Raw genomic sequence first — 9,595 nt, forward strand, 5'->3', positions numbered from 1 at the left:
CGTGTTGATAATGCCCCGTTCTGCATGGACCGAGTGTCGGTGTAGTCGGCCGAGCGGAGAGAGGAGGAAAAAAAGCCTTTTGTTCGCCTCCTGTCGCTTCTGTCACCACGCCGCTAGCCAGCTAGCTGCTAACGCTAACCGACTCGCACATTCTCAAAGTGTACAGAACAGTCAGTGGAGAGGCTCGTTGCCCCGTAAACTTCGATAAAGCTTTAAAATAAGACCCCCGGGGGACGCTTATTGATTCACAGGGGGCGTGAATGTATTTCTGTTGGCCTTTGGAAGAACTCCCTAACTTTCATCGCGTCAACTTTCTTCTCGTCTCTCCTCCATCACTCTCCCCACACTGGAACTCCGTCCGCGGCTCCGCCGGTTTTACTCGCCGCTCTGCTCTGGCCCCGCCCCTCGGCGGCTCTCCTTTTGCCACGTGCCCAAAATGCCTTCGCTAATTGGTCCTGGGAGGCGGCTCGTTATCATATTCAAATAAGGGGCCCTCCGGAGTCGGGATGCGCATGCGTGTGGCGAGACGGGAACGTGGTGGATGAAGTTGCAGCGAGTTGTCGGCTCCGCTCGGGTTCAGCCGCTGGTTTATACTCACCGATACCAACGAGTACAGAGCCCCGCTGGTCACATCCTGTATAAATAAAAGCAATGCGTGGCCACGACTTAGTAAGGCGTGGGAATGAGATGATTAAGTCGTGGCCACAACTTAGTAAGCTGCAATCTTCTTCCAATATCTTACTAAGTCATGGCCACGACTTAGTAATGCGTGGGAACGAGATCCTAATGCGTGGCCATGACTTAGTAAGGCGTGGGGATGAGATGATTAAGTCGTGGCCTTGACTTAGTAAGGCGTGGGAGCAAGATTGCGGCTTACTAAGTTGTGGCCACGCATTAGGATCTCATTACCACGCTTTACCAAGTCGTGGCCACACATTAGGATCTCGTTCCCACGCCTTACTAAGTTGTGGCCGCGCATTATTTTTATTTATTCATCAGCGGTGCTCAGTGAAAAATAAGCGCTTATTTTAAAGATGATTTCTTTTGTTTGACTCATGATTTTGACCACAGTCATGGGCAGTTGGACGAGGTCCAGGCTTATGTAAGTGCAGCCACATGAGCTAAAGGGTAACTTGCATATAGTAGACCATTAACATGACACTTAGAGAGGGTTTCTGACCTGTCTGAGCATTTTTTTCCCATGATACAGTATGTGGCCAAAAGTATGTGGACACCTGGACATCCCGTTCCAAAGCCATTGGCATTAATACAGAGTTGCCCCCCCCCCCCCCCTTTGCGGCTGTAGTAGCCTCCATTCTTCTGGAAAACTTTCTGCAATGTTTTGGAGTGTGAGCATTTGTGAGGCCAGGCACTGATGGTGGACAAGAAGGCCAGGCTCACAATCGATGTTCTTGTTCATCCCAAAGGTGTTCCGTGGGGTTGAGGTCAGGGCTCTGTGCAGGCCGCTGGAGTTCCTCCACACCAAACTCGTCAATGTATGTTATTATGGAGCTCGCTTTGTGTACGGGGGCACAGTCAAGCTGGATTGTGCTTAAGTTGCTTCTAGTTGTAGTTTATAACGCTGAAGTCAGTGATGCAACAGCAGACAGGTGATTTTCACATCCTGTGTGCTTCCTCACTGCTCTATGAGTTTGTGTGGTATACCGCTTCACTTACAGTTGTCCAGGGCAGATCTAGCAGGGCAGAAATTTCATCAAGTGACTTGTAGTATCCTATAATAGTGTCATGTTTAAAGTCACTGAGCTTTTCAGTATTACCTACCAGCGCTTGATTTTATATACCTGTTAGCAATAGGTGTGGCTGAAACACCTGAACTTGTTCACATATAGGGATAGGTCATATAGTGTAGGTGGGGTGGTGAGAGGAAGAGGTGAAACATGATATTTGTTAATATTATTTTGCCCCGACCACATGTGCATGGGGTGTCAGAGGACATTTATGAGGCAGGGCTAAAGTCATTACATTTTGCATGATTTTTACCCTGAATTTATCCTGAATCATTATAACCGAGGACATGACGAACTACAGGCTCCAAGTTGTAAAATAAATTCCATTTGAAGGGCCCATAAACCAATTCTAACTTATTAATGGACTTAAACAGATTTACTTTGTCACAAATGCAATTTCTACTATAACCAAAAGCAGCGTTAATGCTCTAGTCCATGACTGCATTGTTTTTCCATAGCAAATTGCAACCATCATAACGTGTATCATCATGTGTGAGGGAGGTGAAGATTCTGTCTAAGATTAATGTGGTTTATCATAATTATTATCAAGCAGAGGTTCTATGGCAGCCAAACACTGGTAATCACGATTGCACTTTGACTGCAGTCAGTATGCTGAAAGCCATTACACTTTCACCAACATTTCAAATAACAGACTTCCTGAACGCGCTGTGTTGTACGTATACAACACCTACATTTAGAGCCGGTTATTCATTCAGCCTAATGAGAAACTGTAGAACGGACTCGGTTTATATCACAATACCTACATTTAGAGCCGGTTATTCATTCAGCCTAATGAGAAACTGTAGAACGGACTCGGTTTATATCACAATACCTACATTTAGAGTCGGTTATTCATTCAGTCTAATGAGAAACTGTAGAACAGACTCGGTTTATATCACAACACCTACATTTAGAGCCGGTTATTCATTCAGCCTAATGAGAAACTGTAGAACGGACTCGGTTTATATCACAATACCTACATTTAGAGCCGGTTATTCATTCAGCCTAATGAGAAACTGTAGAACGGACTCGGTTTATATCACAATACCTACATTTAGAGCCGGTTATTCATTCAGCCTAATGAGAAACTGTAGAACGGACTCGGTTTATATCACAATACCTACATTTAGAGCCGGTTATTCATTCAGCCTAATGAGAAACTGTAGAACGGACTCGGTTTATATCACAATACCTACATTTAGAGCCGGTTATTCATTCAGTCTAACGAGAAACTGTAGAACAGACTCGGTTTATATCACAATACCTACATTTAGAGTCGGTTATTCATTCAGTCTAACGAGAAACTGTAGAACGGACTCGGTTTATATCACAATACCTACATTTAGAGTCGGTTATTCATTCAGTCTAATGAGAAACTGTAGAACAGGCTCGGTTTATATCACAATACCTACATTTAGAGTCGGTTATTCATTCAGTCTAATGAGAAACTGTAGAACGGACTCGGTTTATATCACAATACCTACATTTAGAGTCGGTTATTCATTCAGTCTAATGAGAAACTGTAGAACAGACTCGGTTTATATCACAATACCTACATTTAGAGTCGGTTATTCATTCAGTCTAATGAGAAACTGTAGAACAGGCTCGGTTTATATCACAATACCTACATTTAGAGTCGGTTATTCATTCAGTCTAATGAGAAACTGTAGAACGGACTCGGTTTATATCACAATACCTACATTTAGAGTCGGTTATTCATTCAGTCTAATGAGAAACTGTAGAACGGACTCGGTTTATATCACAATACCTACATTTAGAGCCGGTTATTCATTCAGCCTAATGAGAAACTGTAGAACGGACTCGGTTTATACCACAATACCTACATTTAGAGCCGGTTATTCATTCAGTCTAACGAGAAACTGTAGAACAGACTCGGTTTATATCACAATACCTACATTTAGAGCCGGTTATTCATTCAGCCTAACGAGAAACTGTAGAACAGACTCGGTTTATATCACAATACCTACATTTAGAGCCGGTTATTCATTCAGCCTAACGAGAAACTGTAGAACAGACTCGGTTTATATCACAATACCTACATTTAGAGCCGGTTATTCATTCAGCCTAACGAGAAACTGTAGAACAGACTCGGTTTATATCACAATACCTACATTTAGAGCCGGTTATTCATTCAGCCTAACGAGAAACTGTAGAACGGACTCGGTTTATATCACAATACCTACATTTAGAGCCGGTTATTCATTCAGCCTAATGAGAAACTGTAGAACGGACTCGGTTTATATCACAATACCTGAATTTAGAGTCGGTTATTCATTCAGCCTAATGAGAAACTGTAGAACGGACTCGGTTTATATCACAATACCTACATTTAGAGCCGGTTATTCATTCAGCCTAATGAGAAACTGTAGAACGGACTCGGTTTATATCACAATACCTACATTTAGAGCCGGTTATTCATTCAGCCTAATGAGAAACTGTAGAACGGACTCGGTTTATATCACAATACCTACATTTAGAGCCGGTTATTCATTCAGCCTAATGAGAAACTGTAGAACGGACTCGGTTTATATCACAATACCTACATTTAGAGCCGGTTATTCATTCAGCCTAATGAGAAACTGTAGAACGGACTCGGTTTATATCACAATACCTACATTTAGAGTCGGTTATTCATTCAGCCTAATGAGAAACTGTAGAACGGACTCGGTTTATATCACAATACCTACATTTAGAGTCGGTTATTCATTCAGCCTAATGAGAAACTGTAGAACAGACTCGGTTTATATCACAATACCTACATTTAGAGTCGGTTATTCATTCAGTCTAATGAGAAACTGTAGAACGGACTCGGTTTATATCACAATACCTACATTTAGAGTCGGTTATTCATTCAGTCTAATGAGAAACTGTAGAACGGACTCGGTTTATATCACAATACCTACATTTAGAGCAGGTTATTCATTCAGTCTAATGAGAAACTGTAGAACAGACTCACAATATTGTGGTGTCGGCAAAGAAGAAGACACAGGTAACTTGGCGCTTTAAGCAAATTCTCTTTATTGAACACAGCCAGCCGCAGTGGAGAACGCAGCGCTGCCAAAAGAGGAGTCGCCTCCAACCATACAACTTTTCTTAACGGTAGACAGTAAACCCACACAAACTACCCACAGTCCAGCACAGAACAGCACTTATTTACAAGACTCTCTTGCTGCGACTCCAGCGCTCCTGTGGTGCTCTGTGTGTTGCCGCTCTGCATGGCCACGTCTCCTGCCCATCCAAAGACCACTGAAATCATGCGGCAGTTCACATTATGCCCGTAGTTGGAACTCCAGGCCTAAGCTCGTATTCTCTATGGCCAAAACAAATGGGGTTTTCGAAACTCAGCTCTGTCACACCCTGCGGTAAATACAAATGTTGAGAACCTCATATATTTTACCGTGTCCATTTTTCTCCCATGTATCCTTGGATCCTCTGAATTAGATGGTTGTTGGGGCAGTCGTGGGCTGGAGGTTAGGGTACTGGCCCTGACTGGAAGGTCGCCGGTTCGATCCCCAGAGCCGACAGTCCGTGACTGAGGTGTCCTTGAGCAAGACACCTAACCCCCAACTGCTCCACGGGCGCTGTGGATAGGGCTGCTCACCGCCCCCTAGTGTGTGTGTGCTCACTAGTGTGTATGTGGTGTTTCACTTAAGGTATGGGTTAAATGCGGAGGTGAAATTTCTGTTTGTGGGATTAATAAGGTTCACTTATTAAAGACCTGCAATGCTACGTGTCAGTATGATGTCACTAAGGCACTGGAACCTATGTATTAACATCTATGATAGAATGATAGACAGAGCACGTATTTCAGGATGGAGGTATCAATTTGGGGAAAAATGAACTGTCCTGGCCACATCCGGGCCGGGAACCACTCAGGAACCTTTATGTTCAAGAGCGAAAGCCCGCCGTAATTCATTCTTGCACTGTGGCTTAATAGGAAAGGCGCAAAAACAGGAATGACAGCTGGCCAGATGAGTCACCGCATGGCATGAGTTCTGACGGAGTAACAGTCTTGGCTAGTGCAGTGTAGGCGCGATCAGATGAGAGTAAGCAGCGGTTCATTTCATTCCCCTGAAGAGCCTTTTTATTTTACCGCATAAAAGCCTTCCGTTACAGATATAGACACTGGAAACTCACCTAATGGCAGCTTTCTTTTCCATGAAATTCATGATTTTATGAGAACAGCTTGACCAAACATGCTAATGGTGAGTAGAAGTCAATAGCCAGCCCGGTCAGCATGAAGGCATTAGCAGCATGTTAATTACTGTGTGCAGGTTTTTTTCACTGTTAATATTAACATTTTTGAGCGAGCTATTCTTTTAAAAATCAGCCTGTTCAGGGCCACACACACACACACACACACACACATACAGTGTACATACTGTTGTTTGAAGAAAACCTTGTATCTCCAAAATGATGACTTCACAAGAAGAGAAAAAAAACGACTTTACTTTTAATGGAAGTCAATGGAACCAGACGTCTTCAATGTCATTTTGGGCCGTTTCTTTTGGTCCATTCATCATGAATGAAATTTATGCACAATGTAAAGGGCAACGAGCATTTTCAAAGCTGAAAAAAATGACAAAAATTGAGAATTTGTTTATTTATATATATATATATATATATATATATATATATATATATATAAAAATCATAAAGCAATGATATTTATTAGTATGCATTGTCAAGTAACACAAACAAATAAACAAATAAACACACTCCCTCCACCCTTTGTTCACATCGCAACTGCATCCTGCACGACTCCTCTGGATGCATATCACCCTCTGGAACAGACACTGTTAAAACACAATGGGTCAGATATTTATAACAGACTTATCTAGCAGAGCCTCGATGAGTCAGTGTCGGAAGGAGAGGTGCAGATTATTATGTTTGTTCCAGCTCAGACACTTTATTTCTTCACCAGAAACACACGGATTAGCTTCTTTAGCTCAAATGTAGTAACTGAACAGCCATTTAGACGCATTTTAAATGAAACTGCCAGAAAAACCAGCATAGACCAGCATGGCTGGTCACCAGCAAACCAGCAGGGGTTGTCTTTTGGATGCTGGTGTGCTGGTCAAATCAGTCTTGGGTGACCAGCTGAACCAGAACCAGACCAGCATAGACCAACATAGACCAGATTAAACCAGCGGGAAATCTGGCTGTTTTTATGCGCTGTTTTTTTTTACTGCCTTAAGCTGCTGGACGAGCTCTAACGGCTCTAAATGGACCATTAAACTGAATTAGCTCAAACTGCGGTTCCACAGCAGAAGTATTTAAAAGTGTTGAATATTCAGATCTTTAAAATGATTATGTATAATATACACCAAATCATCATTTATAGGGTACTTTCATTTGGGAGGTGTCTGTCTCAAACCCTAACACCTAAATTTACACTTGCAGAAATAAAACCTACCATTTTCTTTTTTTTAAATAATAATGACAATATTTTTTAGATACTTTTGATTTCTTTTAAAGTGATAGTAACTTAAAAAAATGCATGTTTTCACGTCTCGACCGAAGCACGGATGCTGTGTCCATATCTGCATATTACTGAACTAAATAGTATGTCAACAACAGAAGTCCATTCATTAGTGTGGTATATGTAACATTGTAATTGTTGTATGTGGTTTTGGATGCAGCTAGACTGTTTTACTATGTGGGTGGAGCCACGTAATGTTAGCCACGCCCCTGCATTTTACACCAGGACCTGAGGCTGCATCCCTGTCCCTCATGGCCACATGGTGAGCAGTTAGATCCCACTGTTTAGCAGTAAATGCGCCTCAAAGCCAGTGGGTCAAATTAAGAGTTGTCACTTGAAACACACGTTTTCTGCAATTAAATAAACTTTTCTGTGTTTTAATGAAAATGATTGTAATTTTATTTGTGTGCAGCTGTTCAAAGCTGCGCTCGCTGGTCACGTACTGCCTCACTCAAAGCAAAAGGATTTTGGTCTGAAGGCCAAGACGAGTTAAAAGGCCCAAACGGGCCTTCGAGCCAGTTTTGTATTATGACCTGTTTATGTTTTGGGAGTGTTCAGCTCTTAAATGTCTTTAATTATCAAGTGCAGCTGTAACTGCTGATGCCACTCACAGCTTCCTCCCATCTGTTTCCTTTTGAGTGTGGAATCTTTACTGCAGCTTTCTCGCACTGCTGAGTTCTCAGTGTAGCACACGTGCAGCCGTAGGGAAGAGGCACGTTTTATTGGTTTTCTAAGTGAAAGTAAGTGAGCACGTCCTCTGTAGGGAGCACGCTACTAAACGTTTTAACCACAATTTCTGGGGGGTGGGGGGACCCCATGGAGCTTAATTCACCAGGGTTTATTTTGGTTTTTCCATCTGAAATTTTTCGTGACCAAATCAAAGGGCAAATAATTGTTGGTCTCCCTGTGACGTCTGTACTAAAGCTACAGTCCATTCAGAGCTCTGCGGCTGGAGTTCTCACCCACGCTCAGCGTTCAGCTCTCTCTCAGCTGCACCGGCTGCCGGTCCCGTCCCGGATAACGGTTTAAAATTTTACTACTCGCTTCCAAGCTCTGCATAACCCCCCCCACCTCAGAGAACCGCTGACCTCTTACCCCCCCTCTCGCTCCCTCAGGTCTTCTTGTAATAACCTACTCCCTGTCCCAGCACCAGACTCTCCACTCTGGGAGGGAGGTCCTTCAGTGCCATGGCCCCCAAACTCTGGAATTCTCTTCCTCAATCCCTCCGGGACGGCTCTTCTTTTTCATCTTTTAAAGACTTTTCTCTTTAACACACATTTTTCCTCCTCCGCTGCTTCGTTTTTTCCCCCCATGCTATGTGAAGCGACCTTGGGTTTGTGAAAGGCGCTATATAAATGTAACTCATTATTACTATTATTATTATTATTATTATTATTATTAATTCAGTAACTGCATGAAATAAATGTACATTTTTATTTTATTTATTTATTATTTGCTGTAAAAGCCCCTCAAATGAACAGAACGTGTGTTTTATGATCTCCACATATCACTACATGCTTACAATTTACTGCTGAGAGCCAAAAATCTGCGCCGCTCTTTGTGTTGTTCTCTAAAAGTGATGTTTCCAGAGCAGATCACTGAAGAGACGCCGTCTGTTTATAGTTTAGAGCCCAGATTTGGGGGAAAACGGATCGACTTTCAGTAGAAAAACAAAGTTCAGCTTCTTTTATTATAAGGGTTTAAAATGACGTCACCGTCTATTAGACTGGAGAGAAGAGCTACAGCCTCACACGACGCCCAGCTTCTGAATGGAGCTTATGGAATATGAACGTTATGGAGAACATGACCGAGTGCGGTTTTAAAAGGTTAGTAAAAAATGCTTAGATAGATAGATAGATAGATAGATAGATAGATAGATAGATAGACAGATAGATAGATAGATAGATAGATAGATAGATAGATAGATAGATAGATAGATAGATAGATAGATAGATAGATAGATAAAATAATATCTAACCTATTTTATGGGCTGCCTTAATAAATAAAAATAAATAAATATATAACAAATAAAAGTCTGTTAAATAAAGAAACGCGTTTAAATAATATGCAACTGCATTATTTTCATGTAAAAAAAAAAAAAAAAAAAAAAAAAAATATATATATATATATATATATATATATATATATATATATATATATATATATGTCTGCCATAAAATAATAAAGTAATATGCAGACTATGTACCTTTATTTACCAATCAAACAATTCTGAATATAGAATCATGAAACATGAAAGTTATGAAGCGCGTTTTGGAACCACCGGTGGTCTCACGGAGTTTAAGAGGCTGACAAAAATGCTTAAATAGATAGATAGGTAAATAAA

The sequence above is a fragment of the Pygocentrus nattereri genome, chromosome 6 (assembly GCF_015220715.1).
Source record: "Pygocentrus nattereri isolate fPygNat1 chromosome 6, fPygNat1.pri, whole genome shotgun sequence".
NCBI lineage: Eukaryota > Metazoa > Chordata > Actinopteri > Characiformes > Serrasalmidae > Pygocentrus > Pygocentrus nattereri.